We start from the raw sequence: 22761 nt of genomic DNA, 5'->3' as shown, positions 1-22761 counted from the left end.
GCTCTAGCTAGGATTAGGCGGCTGTCATCTGATAGGAATTGTTTCCCGGCGCGTATTAATTTACATGTATAGGCCGTGGATGAAGCCAATGAGTTTACCTGTTTGGTGAGGGATAGGGTCGAGTCGAGGTAGAAACCTAGCGTTTTTACTTCCCTGGTGACCTTGATAGTGATACCATCGATGATAAATGCAGAGTAATTTGGGTTCAGTTTAGAAATGTGAGCAGCGGTGCCCAAGATGATGAGCTCCGTTTTGTCATCGTTCAGGCAAAGGCCATGGTTGGCCATCCAAGCCTGAACGATGCTAAAGACTATGTTCACCAAAGCCAAATCTTCCCCGTAATCCCCGGAAAGAGGTAGGAGAATCTGGGTATCGTCTGCGTAGTTGGTATAGGTGATACCCAGATTGTCAAGATCGTCAAAGAATGGCTTGGTGAAGATATTGTAGAGTGTAGGCGAGACACATGATCCCTGTGGCACTCCACAAGTAATGGGTATCAGGTCTGCTTCCACTAAGGGGGAGAATACCCTCATGGTCCTGTCACTGAGGAATGACTGTATCCAGACTATGGCCTCCCCTGAAAAGTGGACCCGCAGAGTCCAGGTGATTACACAGGACACTATGGTCCATCAGGTCAAAGGCGGCTGAGAGGTCTAGTAGAAGGAGGAGTGCTAATTTACCCTTGTCTCTAAGTGAGTCTATTTGGGCCTTTAAATCGATAAGGGCAGTCTCCGTGCCGTGTTGAGGGCGGAAACCAGATTGGCGGGCGCCAAGGAGGTGGTTTACCTCAAAGAAGTTCTGAATTTGGGTGTAAGCTACCTTATCTAGTATTTTTAGTAAGAAAGGCACCGTGGTGATGGGCCTGTAGTTTGTGGGAATGTTGGGGTCCAATGTTTGTTTTTTCAGAAGGGGGAGTACCCAAGATTCCTTTAGGTTGCGTGGGATAGTGCCAGTGGTGAAGGAGGCATTAATAAGTTTGGTGATGAAGGGAGCTAGATCTCTAACAGCGTCCTTGATCAATTGAGGTGGGCATTGGTCACCTTTGCAGTTGGATGGTTTGAGTCCAAGAATGGTTTTCTCTACCTCGATCGCTGAGACCTTAGAGAAGTTGAATAGAATGGATTCTTTGTGTTTAGGTATAGGTGTTTTGATCAGGGGAATTTGGGTTTGGGAGGATAATAAGACTTTCTTTAGAGCAATTTTAGTTTGGAGGTTGGCTACTTTGTTGGTTAGTGCCAACTGTATATCTGTGAACGGGGTTTTATCTTATATGGAGTCGTCCTGTACTGCAATGGGGGATTCCAATTCTTTTAAGATACAGAAGAGCTCCTTCATACTGGAGTTGGCTTGGGTAATCCTGTTGTTATACGTTTCTTGTTTGGCCAGAATAATATCCTTTTTGTATTGCGTTGAGATAATTCTTAGCTTAGTTTTATTTTCTATGGTTGGATGTAGATTCCATACCGTTTCGCATTTTCTTTTCTGTAATCTTAGGTTTTTTAGGTGGGGTGTAAACCAAGAGTTAAGATGCTTTTTTGGTTTGCTGTTCCTAAGTTTAAGTGGAGCAATGATGTCGAGGGCTGTGGTCATAGCCTTATTGAATTCCTCCACTAGAAGGCCTGGGTCAGTATGGTCTGGTAGAGAGTTAAGATTCAGTAGGGTATGGGGCAAAATATTGTCTGCTGTAATATTTTTCTTGTTTCTGGTTGGTGTAGGTGCGGCGAAGGGGGATATTAGAGCAGAGGGTCTTTTAGTATTGAGAGTAAAGGAAATTAAGTGGTGGTCAGTCCATATTTGGGGGGCGATCGATGTAATGAAGAGGTTGCAGTTGTGACTGGCAATCCAGTCAAGAGTTCTCCCTTTGGTGTGGGTGGACGTGTTCACTTTCTGCGAGAAGCCTAGTTCTGTCAGGGTGTTGGCTACGGCGGTGGCCTGGTGATCATTGATATCATTGTACCCTAGGTTGAAGTCTCCTAGCACTAAAGTTTGTGAGGAGTTTTTTAACTTGTCAGCGATAACAGTGGTAATGTCTTCATTGAAGGTGCTGATAGGGCCGGGGGGTCTATAGAGGAGATGGATATTTAATGTTTGAGAGTTGGCAGTGGGTAGTTTAAGGGATAGAGACTCGCAGGATTTGAGGTTGGGTGTAGAGGTGACTCTCATGGAAAGATTAGATTTGGCAATGATTGCTATTCCTCCGCCTCGTGCATCTAGTCTATCAGCTCTAAGGATAGTATAGTTGTCCGGGACTGCTAGCATTAGTGCTGGACCTGCTGCCTCGTGGAGCCAGGATTCAGTAATGACAAGTAAAAATACAGTTGATATTTGGACTTTGCTCAATAACCACTCTTCCTTTTCCCAAGTTGATATGCAAGTTAATAGGGTGCGAGAAGAGCAATGGGTTAATCATTACACACAATTATATGAAGATAAAGATTTAGCAAACTATAGGTATACCCTAAAAACCGAATCGAAGTGGCAAGTAGAATGCTCAGCTGAGACTATAGAGACCTATATTAAACAACCTAGTGGTTCGAGAGCCATGGGTCCTGATGGTCTGAATTACACCAAAATTTGCAAAAGCACGCTTTCGGGACGAGGCCGCCGCTCCTGCCGCAAATTTGGTGTAAATCCGTCCAGCTGTTCGGGCTGTAGCCGTGCGCAAAGTTTTTTCCCATTCAGTCTATGGGAAAAAAAAAGTTTTGGGACCCCCCTATAACTTCCCCCCCCCTGGACGAATCCTCACCAAACTTTGTAAAAAAACACAGAGTGGTCCATATACTTTATTTGCAAGGTTTGGTGAGGATTCGTCCAGGGGGAGCAAAGTTATAAGCCACCCAAAAAGTGCTCTTCCTATGGAAACACCAACTTAACCATAACTACATAGACGCTACCGCGTCCATGTAATATATATATATTACACGCCACGGTAGTGTCTGTGTAGTTATGGTTAAGTTGCTGTTTCCATAGGAAGAGCACTTTTTGGGCGGCTTATAACTTCGCTCTCCCTAGACAAATCCTCACCAAACTTTGCAAATAAAGTATATTGGCCAGTCTGAATTTGCAAAGTTTGGTGAGGATTCGTCCAGGAGGGGGAAAGTTATAGGGGGGGGTCCCAAAACATCTTTTTTCCCATAGACTGAATGGGAAAAAACTTTGCGCATGGCTACAAGCCAAACCGCTGGACGGATTTTGACCAAATTTGCGGCAGGGGCTTGGTCTCAAAAGCATGCTTTTGTAAATTTGGTGACAATTCGTGCAGTACTTTTCTTTAAAATGATCAAAAAGTAGGTCTCAAAAAATGAGTGATATCTATGTCCGCTCCGCGGTCACACTTCCTTGTTCGCTCTGCGGGCAAGATACCGATTGGCTAAGGGGCAGGCGTTATGACTGTAGACAAGCGACATGTCTGTGGATTGGCTGCAGTGAGACGTGTTGTGCATCAGATTGTTTGGCTGCGCCCGACACATTGGATCCGCCAACAGTGCAGCGGCGACCAGCGGCAACATGCTATTTCAAAACCAAGTTTGCTGTGTCATAGTGCTTGGGGTGGTTCACACTGTGAGAGATAGAGAGATATGTAAATAAATGTGTTTGTTCAGGTGGTAGGTGCTAATATTGTATTGTCTATGCACTCCTTGTTCAGAATGTTTGTGTGTACACAAAATGAGGGTTTTAATAGGGGTTTTATTTCAGTCCGTCCTGTGGACAGGCACCTTGAAACTGTTCTAAGGACACGCGTGGTGTTAGCGAACATTGCAATTCAGTACATGTCGTTATTATATTATTTGTTCCTATGGGTGTGCTATTGATTAGTACCCTGCCAAGGGTGTGACATGCTGCGGTGGTTGTGGCCAGGGCCTAGAGCCTTGGACAAAGTTATAAGCACTGGAGGTATAAGCCCCAGCACACCCATAAATTGTAATATGTATGTATATACACGTAGGAGTCTAGCCTCTGGCCAGAACCACTGAAGCATACTACAACTAACAATGCACCTCTACTACTGCACATCACTGAGGTGGTTTTCAACTCTAAAGTTATAAGCCAACTTGGATTTTACATTACAGTGCGGTAGTTGTGGCCAGCTTGTTCAGTTTTGGGTGCATGGCTGCAGGCTGAAGAGTGTAGACTCTGCCCACAAGCCGTGTAGGATATCACAGTCATACATCTCAGCCACACATTTTATTATGAATCTGGTAGGTGTGGGCAGGGCCTAGAGTCCTGGGTACAAATTGAGTACATGCTACAGTTATAATGTTTCATTGTATGGGTGTGTCACTCATGTGTAAGTGACCATGGGTGTAATATGCTGTGCTGATTGTGGTCAGGGCGTAGAGTCTTGGATTCATGGCCGTAGGCCCTGGCCACAGCCACCGCAGCATATTATAGAAATTCATACAATTGTAGTATTGCTTATGGGTCAAATGGTTGTGGAGAGTGTGTACAGACTTGGCTGCATGGCTGAAGTTTTGTTACAAGCCACAATGGCCGCGATATTGTGTGGTAGTTGTGGTGAGGACTTAGAGAGTTTGGTGCATGCCCAAAGGCGATGCACCCAAAAACAAAGTTACAAGGACTGCAGTTGTAAGCCACTATGGATTTCAAACACTACATAGCCATACATTGAATGATCTATGGCCTTACACCCAAGTATGTAGCTTGCGACCACAACTACTGCATTATATAACAGGCATAGGTACACTTGTACTATGAAAAATTAGTCAGGTGGTTGTGGGGAGGGCATAGCGTTTTGGGAGCATGGCCAAAGGCCATGCTCCCAAAACCTACTTTATAAGTAGCGAAATTAGAAGGCACAATGGTTGCGATATGCTTTGCTGTTTCTGCTTAGGACCCAGAGTCTTGGGTACATGGCCAAAACCTGGTTTACTTTCCCTAATAGGTTCTTCTTTGCTTGTGGTAATTGATGACCCTTTTCTTTCTTTTATTTTCTTTGAAGGATTTGCTATCAGATTCTGTTGCATTTCTGATTGAATTACTTTTCTTTTACCACGTTTTAATTTTTGAGCAGGATATTGTTTCAGATGGGGGGTGTACAGTGTCCACAGTCTATTGTATTCCAAGATGCAAGGAATATCAGCGGTCACTTTATTTGCATCAAAGTTGATTAGAAATAGACCTATATCTACTAATGCTTTGTCTAGGGTAAAACCTTGGGATGTATGAATGGCGACTGCATATGCAAGAGTTATAGAAAATTGTTCTCTACATACATACATGTCTTTGAACAGAAGGAATCGAGCAGTTGAGCGCCCTATTCTTCTCACTTCTGAAAGTTTGTCAAAGTGAATATTGACAAACTGAATGTTGCTGTCATGCGGGTCTGATTGAAAGCCAACAACTGTACCCAGTGCCCCATTAACTAGCCCTTGCTCCACATCAAGATTACATTTCTTGTTGTGGCTTGCTCACACATGGGTAGTTTCATACCATGTACGTCTAGTTTGTCTGTGGCACAAATTTCAATTATTGGTTGCATTTCTTTATTTAACATTGTTTCATTGAATTTGACACAGCTTGCAAGAGTTGGCAATAAGGCCATACAATTGACATTTTTGTGCGCTTATTGTTCCATAACATCAGTAGCACATGTATTATCGCCGTAAAGTGCATGAATGTGCCGGTTTTTCAATATTGCTTGTGCTACCTCAGATAGTACACCAACTCTAATATTTTTCAGGATGTTGGCGTAAGTGAGATCTGCACATTGACGCATGTTTTCTGTTAATTCTCTGTATTGGAAATGTTGCCAAAGGTTGACATTTCCTATGTTGCCAACAGTTGCATGGCAGAGTTTGTGTCCTAAGGTTTTAAAAATAGGTTCACCTTTCACTGGTGTCATTTGTAGAAGATCTCCAAAAACGATAATGTGTTTCCCTGCAAAGAGTTCTTCGTAGTTTGTTTTACGTACTTTTTGCAGTCTGAGGTGAATCAAAGCCAGCATTAGGTTGGAGATCATGCTCACTTCATTTATTAGTAGCATTTTCATTTGTTTTAATGCTCTGCGTAGTTCCATTGCAGCTTCTGCAGAAAGTTTGTAGTAGTCTCATTTGTTTTGGTGTTCTACTGGAAGAAGTAGTAATCGGTGTAAAGTGACACCGCCTATGCTGTAGGCAGCTAAACCTGTGGGAGCAGTTACAACAGCTGATAGTTTGTTGTTTGCCAATTGCTCAAGGAACTTGCTGACAATTTTGATTAAGAATGTTTTTCCTGACCCAGCTTCACCACTGACGTACAGTAGTATTGGTTTGTAATTTTAGCAGGTATATTCTTTATTTTTGTGTTCTACACCATGTGCAATTTGTTTTGTTACGTCTTCAAAAATGGTGCGCTGCTCTTTGTTAAGTTTTGTTTGTTGTACAGTTAAGTCTTCTATATTGTCTTGATAGTGACACATGGTGTTTTCCACTTCTGTCATAGCTAATTCTGCCTCATGTACTATTAGTGGCTGTCCTAGTGGTTCTTGACTGCCTGTTACAGAAGGTTGACTACTGTTGGAAGAGTCCTTATCTAGTTGGGCCTGAAATTCTTCTTTGTTTTGCTGTTCATTGTGCAACATTGCTTTGTACTGCGTGAAGTTCACTTCGGTGATAGTACATTCATTTGCTTTGAAAGCATCTTCATAGACACGTAATACAGTTATTTCTGTTGAAGAGTTTTTAATGACAATTTAACATGATTAATCAAGCTTTGTTTTGTAAGTTTCACCAAGCTGCCTTCACAATCTGTATATCTGCCTTTCCTTTCATCGGGTTTACATTATTTTTGTGTCCAAAGTTTTGAGCTATGTGTTATAGACACATGCTTTCCAAAGTGCTACTCCTGTTCGGATAGTATGTGTCCAGTAAATTGTTTTTTAAAATGTCTTGGCTGATGGGATCATTTCTGGCAATTGTTTCTATGTCCTCATATGATTTCAGAACTCTTTTTCTAGATTTAGCAGGACCAAGACTTAACCATACTATGTTGTCTGATTTTCTGTACAAAGCAATACCAGTTGAACCATCTGCCGCTTTATAGGTGCCACATTCTCTATCAGAGAGCATTTTTATGCCTAGGCTGTACAATTTCTGAGATAGTGTTTTGTCTGATGTTAAGTCATCCCAGAGGTCTTGAAGCTCTGTTTTCTGAGCTTTTGTTAAGTAGGCTGTAACATATCATGCCACAGCAGTGGAATTGTCTGCAATGTACTGCACATCTATGTTTGCATTCCATAAGAGGGCAATGATTGCATTGTAATATTGAGATATTTACATTCTTCGGTTCTTTTTATGTAGTACGTATTTTTAGGTGATTTACCTTTCACACTATGTCGAACTGAAGACATGAAGTTGTTCACTTCACCTGTTTCTGTAACTGGTCTAGGGAAACCAAACCGGCATTTGGTGTAGTATTTCCCTTTGTTTTTGTATTTGCGACTACAATATTTGCCACATTTGTGTCTTTGAAATTGTAAAATCTGCCCGTGCAGGTCACTATGTGTCTGTTGTGAAGGGATTTCACAAGTGACATACTTTTGGATGAACTGCAAAACAGTGGCATCAGTGTCCTGACCAAATTTAGGTGCACCTTTGATCCATAAAAGCATGTGAATATGTGGTGCTCCTCTTGCTTGGTATTCTTTTCTCCAAAAAAAGTGCTGCACTTTTCCGAGGGGAGGAACAGTTTTATTGTAAATAAAGTGTAGCATAGCATTGAAACGATGATGTAAATATCTTGACACATCACAGTTCGCTCCATAGATGCTTCAATGTTTGTTCATTTGATTTTATGCGGTCAAGAGACTTTTCCATCCCTATAGTGCCAACATCATCAACCATTTTGAATATATCAAAGCCCATGGATCTGAGTATAGGAGCTGAGTCCAACAGAATGTCAAATATGATCTTTGAGTTCAAATGTAAGATCATCTTGTCGTTTTGAGATCCCTCTGCAAACTCCACAATTTTTAAATCATTAGATTAAATGGTTCAGAGGCTAGGAACCTAATGAAGTAGGCACAACAAGTTGTTGTGGTTCAGTATGAAATTGTCACTGATTATTATATGTTCCAAGCCAATTTTAAATGGAGCCTGTACTTTTTTGTCAGACTTTCCTCATTTTTTATTATTACTTTTCAACCCACGGCCTTGAACCTCATGTCCCAAATCACATTGTCTTTCACCATATTTTCTTGCAGGTATTTGAGAATGTGTCGAGAATTTAGGGTCATTGATGAGATTATGTTTGGCCCTTAATTCATTAGAGAAAGGGGCTGCTGTTGTAAACACAACGCCTTTGCCTGTATTCAGGGCGCGTGATTCAAGAGCTAATTTTTCCCATTTTTTGCTTAAAGTAATGAAAGGTGGAATAGAGTCTTCCAATGGGACCATAACCACTGGCGCCGCTGCATGAATTAAAGTGCATATTCTCCCCAAAGGAACCATTTTAGGTTCGTTGTTCGCGTTGTTTCTGGTTCTTTTTGAGATCTTAAGTCTATCTTTATAAGTAGGGCCATCAAGGGAGCTGATGTTACTGGTTCCTCCAAGTTAGGCTTATTGGCAGGTTCAACTCATGATTCCCTTGAGATGGATTTAATTTCAGGGGTCTTTGCAGTGGAAATCTCCACATGAGCATCTATAGCATTATTTTCGTAAGTGGACAAGTCCATCAGGTCGATTGAGACCTCATCATTAACAACTACCTCCTTCGCAGATTTTGCTTCCAAGATTTCATTTTCTTTTGATTGTTTCTTGTCCCTCAATATATTGTTGTTGGTATTTGCAGTGACGTTTACCGTCTTGATGTTACGTGAAAATTTTCTTGAGGAGTTAGTGGTAAATTGGCTTTTTTGAGTTTTCGTTTTTTTTTATCCAATTTTTTACCGACCTTTGTCTTGCATTTCACAATGCCTTTACTAAATATGGCAAACAGCTCAGAGTTCTTTGTCCCTGATTTAATGCACTTGTTAACCCGAGTTGCTGGATGTAGTTGGTATCCGAAAATCCTGGATGGCTGGATTGTTTTTCCCCATGCTACTTTTAATTGCACTAGAAAGCGAAGACCTTATGGTTAAGTCTTGAATTGGCTCTGTTGCAGCAACTGCATCATCTTGAGTTGCAGTGGTAGTAACCCGAGACTTTAAGTCTGGTTCTTTTACAGAGTTTGATTTGTGAAGGTCAATGCCTACAGTTTCTCCCATCACTGACTTTTCACTACGTTGGTTGTTACTGACCTCATTAGACTCTGCTTGCCCAAGTGCGGCTATATTTAACTTCTCTAATGGACGCTCCATGGGGTTCATGCCAATGCACATATCAACACTAGTGCTTGCTGGGCTGGAGGATGACGCTTCTATAATGCAATTTGATTTAGTTACATGATGAGCCAAGTCTTGTGATGTCTCATCTATTTTCGTCTGCTGATGTTTAGATGCATGATTGACCTTTTTGTAGAAACTGCTCACTATTGATTCTTTTAGCTTCAATAAAGCCAACGCTTCCTTAGCCACTTCAGCAAATCATTTTCTATCCATGCTGCCACATTTCTTTTGTTCAGTTAACCAGTAAAGCGATCCTTCAATCCTTTTATTCATCTCATGATAGTTGTACTTGAACAGAGTATTGTCACTTTCCAGGTTTAACATTTTAGAGTTTATTAAAGCAGACAATGTTGTCAAGTCTTTGATGTTCCTGTTAAGTTGTTCATAAAGTTTAATGAAGGGCAAGATTGTTATTCCCATTGAGAATTGGTTGCAGCTCTTTTATAATTTGTTGGATAGATACTTTTTTGCTCATCTTGCTTTGTCCTAGTTTGAACTTTCGTTTTCCTGATCTTTAGATATGCATGTTCCATTATTGATGAGTCAGTAGATGAAGAATCAGTGGTCAGAGAAGACTCTTTAGTCAGTCTTGCTCGATCCAGTTTTTGTGTAACGTTGTCATCCTGCACCACTGTCAGAATTTGTTCTTTTTGTTCTTTTAATTGAGAGCAACTTAAGCTAGATGACGAGATCCGGTCTTGCGTTCTGCGTTTCTACAGGCCACTTTGACACTTCTTGTTGGACAAAATTACATTAATCTTTGGGTTCCTAGTCAGTGCATCATTAGTGTTTTTAGTAGAGTCAATGTCTCTGTTTATGTTTTGATTTTTCAGTGCTTTATTTAGGTAAGATATGTCAAACAAAAATATTTTTACAATTTCCAAGGAATTACGTCTTGCACCCCTGCTTTCCTGTTCAGGTGCAAGCTCTACTGCTCCAATGTCCACAGGGAGCCGATTGGGCGAATAACACGGAAGACCTCATCTTCTTTTTCAATTCCATTTTTACTCATACCAGCAGATTGCAATTCATAGATGTTCTGTTCTGTAGTACGGCCAGCCGTTCTTTTGATGAATTTTGTATGGCTGCTTTTAGGTCGCTGCACATGTCAATGTGGTCCATAAGTAATGCAGCTGCCTCAGGGGCTGTATTTGGCCACTGAATAGTCTGTGTGATATGTGTTACTTGCCACTCATATTGACACAATGTTCAGATAATCCAATGTGGTCAAGTTGCCCAAGCTGCCAATCAGGGACAACTCTCCCCACAGCTTGTTTAGCGCTCCACGCAAGCCCGCAAAGGCGTGTTTGTTTGTTTGTTTGTTTATTTATTTATTGTGCGCACCAAACCCTGAGGTAGCAGGGCGCATAAGACAAGAAGACGTACAGCTTGGTTACAGAAGTTACAGATATACAGAGCATGGTACAAACAGTTTTCTTGGATCCACAGGGTGAAGTTAAGGCATTAAGGTGCATGTACAATACGGTGTGCAGAAAGCCGGTCATCATATAGATGACGTTTTACATGATAGCAAATCTATATAAGTACAGTACATGCAGGGGATACGTGGGGCGAATGCGGGTTACATAGCATTCTTGGTGAGCCATTTTATTGTGTTCTTTCTGAATTTGTTGAAAGTTTGGTCGTATCTAAGAGCATGAGGTAGGGAGTTCCAAAGTTGAGCTGCCCTGACTGGGAAGCTGGACCCTCCAATAGTGGTCAATTTAAATCTGGGCACTAGCAGGCAGTTGGGACTGGCTGTTCTTGATGGTCTAGTGTAGATTTTTCTAGTAAAACGTTCTGTTAGGTAACAGGGGGCTTTGTTATTTAAGCATTTGTGGATGAGGGAAGCAACTTTGAGGTTGATTTTTTCCTGGGTAGAGAGCCATTTGTGTTTCGGTCTTATTTCTGAAATATGTACTCCTCTGGGAATACCCAGGACCGCTCTAAGTGCATTATTTTGGAGCACTTGTATTCTGTTGATGGTTTGTTTAGTTGCCCCTATGTAGAGGGAATTACAATAGTCTAATTTTGATGAGAAAAGGGCTCTAGCTAGGATTAGGCGGCTGTCATCTGATAGGAATTGTTTCCCGGCGCGTATTAATTTACATGTATAGGCCGTGGATGAAGCCAATGAGTTTACCTGTTTGGTGAGGGATAGGGTCGAGTCGAGGTAGAAACCTAGCGTTTTTACTTCCCTGGTGACCTTGATAGTGATACCATCGATGATAAATGCAGAGTAATTTGGGTTCAGTTTAGAAATGTGAGCAGCGGTGCCCAAGGTGATGAGCTCCGTTTTGTCATCGTTCAGGCAAAGGCCATGGTTGGCCATCCAAGCCTGAACGATGCTAAAGACTATGTTCACCAAAGCCAAATCTTCCCCGTAATCCCCGGAAAGAGGTAGGAGAATCTGGGTATCGTCTGCGTAGTTGGTATAGGTGATACCCAGATTGTCAAGATCGTCAAAGAATGGCTTGGTGAAGATATTGTAGAGTGTAGGCGAGACACATGATCCCTGTGGCACTCCACAAGTAATGGGTATCAGGTCTGCTTCCACTAAGGGGGAGAATACCCTCATGGTCCTGTCACTGAGGAATGACTGTATCCAGACTATGGCCTCCCCTGAAAAGTGGACCGCAGAGTCCAGGTGATTACACAGGACACTATGGTCCATCAGGTCAAAGGCGGCTGAGAGGTCTAGTAGAAGGAGGAGTGCTAATTTACCCTTGTCTCTAAGTGAGTCTATTTGGGCCTTTAAATCGATAAGGGCAGTCTCCGTGCCGTGTTGAGGGCGGAAACCAGATTGGCGGGCGCCAAGGAGGTGGTTTACCTCAAGGAAGTTCTGAATTTGGGTGTAAGCTACCTTATCTAGTATTTTTAGTAAGAAAGGCACCGTGGTGATGGGCCTGTAGTTTGTGGGAATGTTGGGGTCCAATGTTTGTTTTTTCAGAAGGGGGAGTACCCAAGATTCCTTTAGGTTGCGTGGGATAGTGCCAGTGGTGAAGGAGGCATTAATAAGTTTGGTGATGAAGGGAGCTAGATCTCTAACAGCGTCCTTGATCAATTGAGGTGGGCATTGGTCACCTTTGCAGTTGGATGGTTTGAGTCCAAGAATGGTTTTCTCTACCTCGATCGCTGAGACCTTAGAGAAGTTGAATAGAATGGATTCTTTGTGTTTAGGTATAGGTGTTTTGATCAGGGGAATTTGGGTTTGGGAGGATAATAAGACTTTCTTTAGAGCAATTTTAGTTTGGAGGTTGGCTACTTTGTTGGTTAGTGCCAACTGTATATCTGTGCACCAGGTTTTATCTTTTATGGAGTCGTCCTGTACTGCAATGGGGGATTCCAATTCTTTTAAGATACATACTGGAGTTGGCTTGGGTAATCCTGTTGTTATACGTTTCTTGTTTGGCCAGAATAATATCCTTTTTGTATTGCGTTGAGATAATTCTTAGCTTAGTTTTATTTTCTATGGTTGGATGTAGATTCCATACCGTTTCGCATTTTCTTTTCTGTAATCTTAGGTTTTTTAGGTGGGGTGTAAACCAAGAGTTAAGATGCTTTTTTGGTTTGCTGTTCCTAAGTTTAAGTGGAGCAATGATGTCGAGGGCTGTGGTCATAGCCTTATTGAATTCCTCCACTAGAAGGCCTGGGTCAGTATGGTCTGGTAGAGAGTTAAGATTCGGTAGGATATGGGGCAAAATATTGTCTGCTGTAATATTTTTCTTGTTTCTGGTTGGTGTAGGTGCGGCGAAGGGGGGTATTAGAGCAGAGGGTCTTTTAGTATTGAGAGTAAAGGAAATTAAGTGGTGGTCAGTCCATATTTGGGGGGCGATCGATGTAATGAAGAGGTTGCAGTTGTGACTGGCAATCCAGTCAAGAGTTCTCCCTTTGGTGTGGGTGGACGTGTTCACTTTCTGCGAGAAGTCTAGTTCTGTCAGGGTGTTGGCTACGGCGGTGGCCTGGTGATCATTGATATCATTGTACCCTAGGTTGAAGTCTCCTAGCACTAAAGTTTGTGAGGAGTTTTTTAACTTGTCAGCGATAACAGTGGTAATGTCTTCATTGAAGGTGCTGATAGGGCCTGGGGGTCTATAGAGGAGATGGATATTTAATGTTTGAGAGTTGGCAGTGGGTAGTTTAAGGGATAGAGACTCGCAGGATTTGAGGTTGGGTGTAGAGGTGACTCTCATGGAAAGATTAGATTTGGCAATGATTGCTATTCCTCCGCCTCGTGCATCTAGTCTATCAGCTCTACGGATAGTATAGTTGTCCGGGACTGCTAGCATTAGTGCTGGACCTGCTGCCTCGTGGAGCCAGGATTCAGTAATGACAAGTAAAAATACAGTTGATATTTGGACTTTGCTCAATAACCACTCTTCCTTTTCCCAAGTTGATATGCAAGTTAATAGGGTGCGAGAAGAGCAATGGGTTAATCATTACACACAATTATATGAAGATAAAGATTTAGCAAACTATAGGTATACCCTAAAAACCGAATCCAAGTGGCAAGTAGAATGCTCAGCTGAGACTATAGAGACCTATATTAAACAACCTAGTGGTTCGAGAACCATGGGTCCTGATGGTCTGAATTACACCATGTTAAAATCTAATCCTCAAGCATGGGCAAAAACCGTAAACAATATGCTCCAATAAGTATTGATTACTTAAGCTCTTCCATTGTCATGGCAAACATCATAGTGTCCATATTTAAAAAAGGAGAGAGATCAAAACTAGCCAACTATCGACCCATAGCTCTCCTGGATATTCCGGTAAAATTGTTCGTAAAATTAATTCTTAGAGATTTTAATGTATAGACTTTGGAGAACAATTACCGTGACCCTTCGAAATCGGGCTTGGTGTCAGGCATGGGCACGACCATCAATCTGTTCACATTAAATGCCCTAAAATCGCAATGCCACTTAAAAAAACAACCATTATATCTAGCGTTTCTCGACCTACATGCCTCCTTCAATTCGTTTTCACAGATTTTAATTATGTCGAAATTACAGAGAGATCATTGCCCATCGTCACTTATAGACATATTTTATAATTTACATTCAAATACATCCATAGGCTTTCGATTAGACCTAAATGGTCGACTAACAGCACAATTATGACTGCTAGAGGCTTCAAACAAGGCTGTTTATTGGCATCAGTCATATTTAATTACTTTACATATGACATTAAGTCCGCTTTTGATCGTATTGTTTCTGATTCCCCCAAGATTAATAACATTCAAGTCAATGCTTTGTTGTACTGCGACGACTTAGTTTTAATATCGCAGACACTGATCGGTCTACACAGATTACTGGATGATTTGGAGGCCTATATTAACCAAAATGAATTGAAAATTAACAGCAAGAAGACCCAAATCATCCAATGTTCTCTCAAGAAACAAAAATGTATTCCATACCAATGGTCCATCAATAAAATCAAACTAATGGTCATCCCTATGTACACGTACATGGGGATGATTTGTGAAGACAATAGTAGCTCGAAAGGACATTTCACTGACATGCAACACAAATTAACTACAGGTATCTCGCAAGCCAGAATTATATTGAATCGCTTTGGTAAATGTTCTATATTGCCAGCTCTAATATATTGGAAACAAAAAACTTCTCCATGCTATTATATGGTCTTGAAACAGTGGCGCCGATACATGCAGAAGCCTTAGATAAATGAGAGGCCAAATTCTGGCGCCAAACACTCGAGTTACCACAATGCATTTCCATTTCATGGGTGCAATATGAACTGGGTATAACATCATTAAATGTTGTGTATCAGTGGAAGCTATGTGCTTTTTTAAGAAAATGTTTGGTGTCTACTAAAATGCATGTGATGCTTAAAATACTATCTGCTCATCTTTTTACATCTCCACATGCATTCGTTCAGCTGTGGCTAAAGACCACATATCACATTCTTATAAATGCAGATATTTCTATTGCAATGTTGATCAATGATCCAGCAAAGGCCAAGAAAAAGTTGTATGCCATGGATTGGATAGATAATACAACAACATGTCTGTAATATAAGAATGCAACCACTCGTAGATTTTGGCCCAAAAAATTGAGACTGTTAGAAAACTATCTCATAAAATGCCCGTCTGTTGTGTACTGCGTACACGAAGTACGCATGCGCGAGCAGCCACGGGGCTCACGCATGCGCATTAGCTGAATAAAGGCGGTGCCCGGCAGTTTGCGCCAGAGACCGGAGTCATCACACGTCTCTGGCCTGTCGTCCTTGCATGCATGGGTGCATGTGGCTGAATGTGTGCGTGAAGGCTGGAGGCCGACTCCAGCACAAACAAAATTGGCGACGAGGCGGGATCGGAGCTGTTCTTCCTGTTTCCGACGACACCGGCGAAACGAAGCACAACTCCGCAGTCGCGGACCCGCTCTAACAGCCGGCGGCCATTTTGAGTGCTCACTCACTACGACACACGCAGTGGTTGTGGCCCGTTCCGGGTGCTCGTGCGCCATCTGCCCGCTGCAAGCAGTTGCAGCAATTTTTGGACACTTCACAGCCCAGCTGAACCAGGGCTGCGACACAAAAGTGGCAGAAGAGCCAACAGGTAAACTCTGCCACAGTTGGGAGTCGGATCATCCGTCAACCTGCCAAGACAATACAGTGAGTACCTATCGTGATGGGTGAAGAAACCGATGACGAGGGTGCCGTTGCCCCAATACCACGCAGAGTGCGCACCACTTTGGCTCCCATGCCCGAATTTGATACTACGGGGCCCCCATCAAAACTTGGCCCAAAATGGCTCACATGGGTCAAAAGACTGGAAATGATGTTCAGAGCCTCGGGGGAGACTGAATACGAAGCAAAGATCGCCATCATGATGTACTCTGCAGGCACTGAAGTCCAGAAAATATATGACTCCCTTGACATTCCAGTGGCAACGTATGACGCTGTCAAGCAAGCACTTCGGGATCACTTCCTACCATTAGCCAATGTTGATTTCGACAGGTTTGTCATGGGGGCAGAAAAACAACGAAGCGAAGAGTCACTGGACCAGTTTTGTGCCCGGTTGAGACACCTAGCGAGCTCCTGCAGGTGGGTCAACGAAGAGGAAATGGTCCGCAACCAACTGCTGCAAGGTTGCTGCTCAGGAAAACTGAGGAGGCAAGTCCTGAGGGAACCAGGGCTGACCCTCCGGCAAATCCTGGACATGGGAAGAGCGTATGAGCTGGCGGAGGCCAGAAGATCAAAAATGGACGCGGCCACACATTCCAAGAATGAGGAGGAGGCTCTAGCAGTCGGACGGTTCACACCTGGGAAGGCCAGATGGACACCGAAGAAGGGAGAAGGACCCACGACTTCAGGTATCCCTCAGTCGTGCTCCTACTGTGGATATGACCTCCCACACAGGGGCGAATGCTCAGCCAAATCACGAACATGCGGCAGGTGTGGGATACCGGGGCATTACACAAGGATGTGTAGGGCCGCCATGCCCGTAGCAGCAAACAGAGGACCAGAGAGGGCCGGTAGAGGTGACGCTCGCACGGCAAGGGGGATATCCTCCCTTGAACAGGACGTGCACAACCTAAACATTGCCGAAGAAGAGGAAGAAGAGGAGGAAGAAGTTTTCTTCATTTCCAGCATCGCAAATGGCCCCGGCACCAGACGAAGGCCCATATGTACTGTGGTCATTGGAGAGATTCCCACCCCAGTCCTCATTGACACGGGAGCTTCAGTCTGTGTACTGGCGGACAGACATTACAACGCACTGGCAGGCCCACCAACCCTGTCGCCCTCCAAAGCCCAGATATACGCTTTTGGTGAAGATACCCCGCTACCCATTCAAGGGGTATTTGTAGCCCCAGTGACCCATGGCCAAAACAGCATCAAAGCGAGGTTTTTTGTAACCAACGTCAGTCCGCACTCTCTTTTAAGCTGCGCAGCATCTGAAGCACTCGACCTGGTTCATTTCACTTTTGCTGTGTATCACACAGATCTGGACAGCCTGCTGACACGCTTTGAGAAGCTCTTCAGGGGCATAGGGAAACTGAAGGCTGAGCCAATAAGGCTCCACATTGACGAGTCAGTCAGACCAATGGCGCTGAAACATCGTCGCATACCGTTTCATCTGAGGGCTCAGGTGGAAAAGGAGCTGCAAGACCTAGTGGAACGAGATATCATTGAAAAGGTGGAAGGTCCCACCCCCTGGGTCTCTCCTATTGTAGTGGCCCCAAAGCCCAAACAGCCTGGTGCTGTACGCATTTGCGTGGACATGAGACTTCCAAATCTGGCCATAAAAAGAGAACGTCATCTCACTCCCACTCTGGACGACATCGTTGGTGAACTTCAGGGTGCGAAATTCTTTTCGAAACCAGACCTGAGAGCGGGTTATCACCAGTTGGAGCTCCACCCAGAGTCTAGATATATTACAACCTTTACTGCACACGAAGATATGTACCAATATAAACGGCTCAGTTTTGGAATTTCCTTGGCGGCAGAAGTCTTCCAAAATGCCAACAGGGGGGCTCTGTCCGGACTAAAAGGAGTAATAAACATGTCAGACGATATCCTAGTCTTTGCCAAATCTGAAGCTGAGCACATCAAGCGTCTGGAAAACACTTTTCAAAGGCTCCACAACCTCGGCCTGACGCTGCACCAAGAAAAGTGCGAATTCCTGAAGGACAGCCTGGAATTTTTTGGATTTGTCTTCCATGCGGGAGGCATATCCCCTGACCCTGAGAAGGTGAGAGACATTCGAGAAGCGTCACCTCCCACGTCCCCGGCAGAAGTCCGCAGTTTCTTAGGGATGGTGAACTACTGTGGGCGGTTTATTCGAGACTTCGCATCTCTCTCCGAACCCCTGAGAGCACTCACGAGGAACGAAGTGGCATGGACGTGGACTGGCAAGGAACAGAGAACGTTCACGGCCATCAAGGATGCCCTGTCTGAACAAGACACCATGGCATATTTCAACCCAGCCCGGGAGTCCGAAATCATAGTGGACGCCAGTCCAGTGGGACTTGGGGCGGTTCTCGTGCAGGCGGATCAACAGGGATCCATGCGACCCGTTGCATACGCCAGCAAGGCTCTTACAGACACAGAGAGAAGATATTCCCAAATTGAACGCAAAGCCCTTGCAATACTATGGGGCTGTAAACATTTTAGGTTATATATTCTGGGGAAACCAGTTGTTGTGGTGACGGACCACAAGCCCCTACTGCCCATTCTGGCTGGCGCTTCGTCCAAACCGCCACCTCGGATAGAGAGGTGGATGCTATCCCTCATGGAGTACGGGGTGAAACTGGTATACCGCCCAGGCACGCACAACCCTGCAGACTATTTGTCTCGCCACCCCGGCGCAGGAAGACCCAGAGACACTACGGAGGTTGCAAACTATATGGACACCATTCACATGGTTGTCGAGTCGGCGCTTCCCATTGCCCTGACAAGACAGGAAATTGCCAACGAATCGAACTCGGATGAGGCGTTTCTGAGAGTGAAAGGTGCGGTAGCCACAGGAGCATGGCGGGAACTCCTTCTGAATAATGCCCGAAGAAACGCAGAAACGCAAAGGGACTTGCAATTGCTCTGGGGTGCACGACAGGAACTGTCAGTGACTGCCGATGGTCTCCTGCTGAGAGGGCACCGGATTGTGATCCCCAGGTCACTCGTGCCGAAGGTCCTTCAGTTGGCACTTCAGTGCCAACTGAAGGTCAACTGAAGGTCATCCCTTGGTGCCAACTGAAGGTCATCCCTTGGTGTCCTTCAGTTGGCAACGGACACCAAGGGATGACCAGAATGAAGGCACGTCTCAGACTCAAAGTGTGGTTCCCCGAATTGGAAAAGAGAGTGGAAGAGTATGTAAGGGCCTGCATCCCGTGCCAAGCAACGAGCCCGGCGGAGAAGGGACCCCGATTCAGTCCATGGCAAGGAGCGATTCACCCTGGGGGACAGTACATGCCGATTTTGGCTCGACTGGAAGAGGACTACACTTCCTAGCAGTGACTGACCAATGGTCCGATATCCAGAGGTGGAACTGGTCGAGTCCCAGGCCACCGACCACACCACCCTGGCCTTGGACAAGATATTTGCTACCCATGGGTTTCCCCTCGAGTTATGTCTGGACAATGGGTCACCTTTCCAAGGACAATCGTTTGCTCGATACTGCGAAGAGAGAGGCATAAAACACCGAAAGGTCACCCCACTTTGGCCAAGAGCCAATGGAGAAGTGGAGCGCTTCATGCGGACACTAAACAAGGTGTTTCGCATATCCGAAAATGGTGGGGAAGACCTCTGACGGAATTTGGTCGAATTTCTCCGGGAGTATCGCACAACACCGCATCGATCAACTGGAATAGCCCCCGCTGAGGTACTTTTCAAGAGGATCCCAAGGGGACTCATACCGGAGTCAGAGGGGAGACAACCAGGAGTGATCGACAATGACCAAGTACAACTAGAAAGGTCATGGAGAAACGAGAATGAAACAGCGTGGAGGAGACTGCCAGAAAAACAGATCGCGGTTGGGGATACCGTGTTGGTACGAAATAGAAGAGCAGAAGGAAAGCTGTCGACAACGTATGAGACCCAACCACTGGGGGTAACACATGTGAAAGGTACAATGGTCACCGCAGCCAATGCCAGAGGGACCGTCACCAGAAACGTGTCATTTTTCAAGCGCATCAAGGCCGCGAGTGACGAGGCAACAGCAGAACAAGTCCCGGAACAAGGGGAAGAGACAAGGGTGGGAGAAGCCACCCCAACTGCAGATCACGAGACATCGGAGGCCCCTAGTGACGGGGCACCCCGGTACCCGAGCAGGGCCGGACGACGACTTCCCCAGAGGTTCAGAGACTTCATCATGGACCCTGCACCATAGGTGGGGAAAGGTGTTGTTGCAAATCCGAAGAAGGAACCAGGTTGTACTTCTGCAGTCCGTTGTTAATTGTTATTGTTTCTGCAAGGAAGTGTTAATTGTTTATTTCCGGGGATAAGGAGGGATGTTGTGTACTGCGTACACGAAGTACGCATGCGCGAGCAGCCACGGGGCTCACGCATGCGCATTAGTTGAATAAAGGCGGTGCCCAGCAGTTCGCGCCGGAGACCGGAGCCATCACACGTCTCCGGCGTGTCGTCCTTGCATGCATGGGTGCGTGTGGCTGTATGTGTGCGTGAAGGCTGGAGGCCGACACCAGCACATACAAAACCGTCTAAATTTTATAGACAATCTATCCTTCGCTTTCGCTGCAATTTATGGCCAGCAAAAACTCTAGCATATATACGACAACAACTGTCCTTGACAGATCATTTCTGCAGATTCTGTGGAAATCGTGAAATCCCTGAAACTACAAAGCATTTGGTTGTGAATTGTTTAGCTTTGAGAGAATTAAGATCGATTGACGTTGTGAAATATTCCCATTATTTGAGTTTGTTGGACAATAAATCATGTTGGGATTATGTTACAGCCACAGTTTATGTGCCATTGCAGATTGCAGTAATTCAATTTCTGAATGCTCTCAAGCTCCAGGTGGAGGAAAAAGAAAACACATGAATGTTGTCTTTTTATTTTGTCTTCTCTTTTTAAGGACAATGAAATTAGTTACACCTGTGATTTTATATTGGATTATGGAAAATGTGTATTAATATATGTGAGTTCTTTAGTATATAATGTAAAGATATTTTGTTTATGATTGTATTATAAAAAATTGAAAATGTTGATTTATTTCAGCTGAATTCAATAAAAAAAGAATAAAAAAATACACTGACTTTATTCCGAATACCCCATTGGGTTTGCAGTCTAAATTCTCAGGCAGTTCATCTCGTAATGTGACATAGCTAAAAGGAATATTTCCAATAATTGTGGTTTTCAAATCTGCAGTGTAGTATGATTTTTGAATTGCCATCCCTAATGGTGTACCTTTCTCCAAGTAAATCCCTGGGCATCCTTTACTATCTTGTAATATCATGATGGAACCATCCCCAACTTCTAACAGTGATGTATACTACATTCTAATCCCTGTTGTCCCATAGTTTAATTTATACGCCTAACTGTGTCAGACTCCATAATCGTTTGTCCCTTTCTGGGTGTCAATGATTCTGTAAACTGCCTTGTGACTGAAGGAATGGTAACATCCTTTTTCACCTGGAGGTGAGCTGCATATGACATTTGTACACAGAAATATGCTTGCATTTTATTCTCACATTCCTGTGGTGCAGCCCCCCAGTCTGGACCAAAAGTTTTCATTCAACAACTCCACAACCATGCTCAGTCTGTGCATGATATCATTCCCCAGATAGAATGTGGCCTGAACTCCACTTATTATGCACACATTGTATTTGACGCTTTTGGATCTGATTTCTACTTTTAGCATGCACCACCCTACAATTTTGTGTCCCAAATCCGGGCTGTCTAATCCAAATATGTTTTGGTTGTTTATGGCAGCATTTGGTATTTCTTTTCTTTCAAGCATTTGTTAAAACATGTTCTCATTGATAAAACTCCTTTCTTGTTCAAGGGCCAACACTGCCTCAATCATCTCCAGATACCCATCCATATTCACTGGTATCCATGCCTGACCTTCATGTATCTCCACAATGGTTGAAATATATTTTTCCTGTTCTGACCCAGAGGCGACACAGGATTCTGTGTCCTCCTCATCTGAATAGAATGTGAATGTGTTTTCATCCACCTGTGTTTGCCAGTTCTTCCTTGGATCTAAGTGAATCTCCAGTAAGTGGTTGGCCCTTTTGTCCGCACTTCGCCCTGGCACTTGAGAATGATAGTAACACTAGGAACACAGACATTCTGAAGATATAACTCAATCACTTTTCCTGACTTGGGAACAGTGTGGCATTTGTTTGCACAGCTTACCACTTTTTGAGGCTTCAGGGGCTTGTTGGCCAATGACCACAGAACACCATTTACCCCATCAATTAGCGGTGACAGATGGTTCAGACAATCCGTTCCTAATTAGAATGACATCTCATCAATAGGGGTTACCACCAGTTCTTGCATTAACTTATGTTAACCTACCTTAATGTCAACCTCAGTAGCACCTGCCACAGGTATTTCCTCACCACTGAAATTATACACAGGGCCATCAATCTGTCTTAATGTTACAGTGTTTTGTTGTTGTGACATGGGATAAACTGCTTTACGAAGGGGACTGCTGGTTGGGTGCAAGCAGGCAAGGGCTGAACAGCTTGAGAACTTAATAACATTTTAGAAGATCACACTGAAAAGTAGCCCCACTTTTAAAAGGTCAGTTTGAATGAAGGGAACACAGCAACATTGTCCATGGAGAATCATCAAATGTCTCACTTTTAATAGACCACAAGTGTACTGTATTGCATATGACAACATTATAGTAATACGTGTAGTGCATGTCTGTTCCCATCTATTTACCTATGCAACCAGTGTGTTTATTTGTAGTATGTAGTTCTGTAATAATTAACATAAACAAAAAATGCAA

Source organism: Ambystoma mexicanum, chromosome 3q, assembly GCF_040938575.1.
Source record: "Ambystoma mexicanum isolate Mex_15411 chromosome 3q, UKY_AmexF1_1, whole genome shotgun sequence".
In the NCBI taxonomy this organism is placed as follows: domain Eukaryota; kingdom Metazoa; phylum Chordata; class Amphibia; order Caudata; family Ambystomatidae; genus Ambystoma; species Ambystoma mexicanum.
This window is presented reverse-complemented; position numbering follows the sequence as displayed.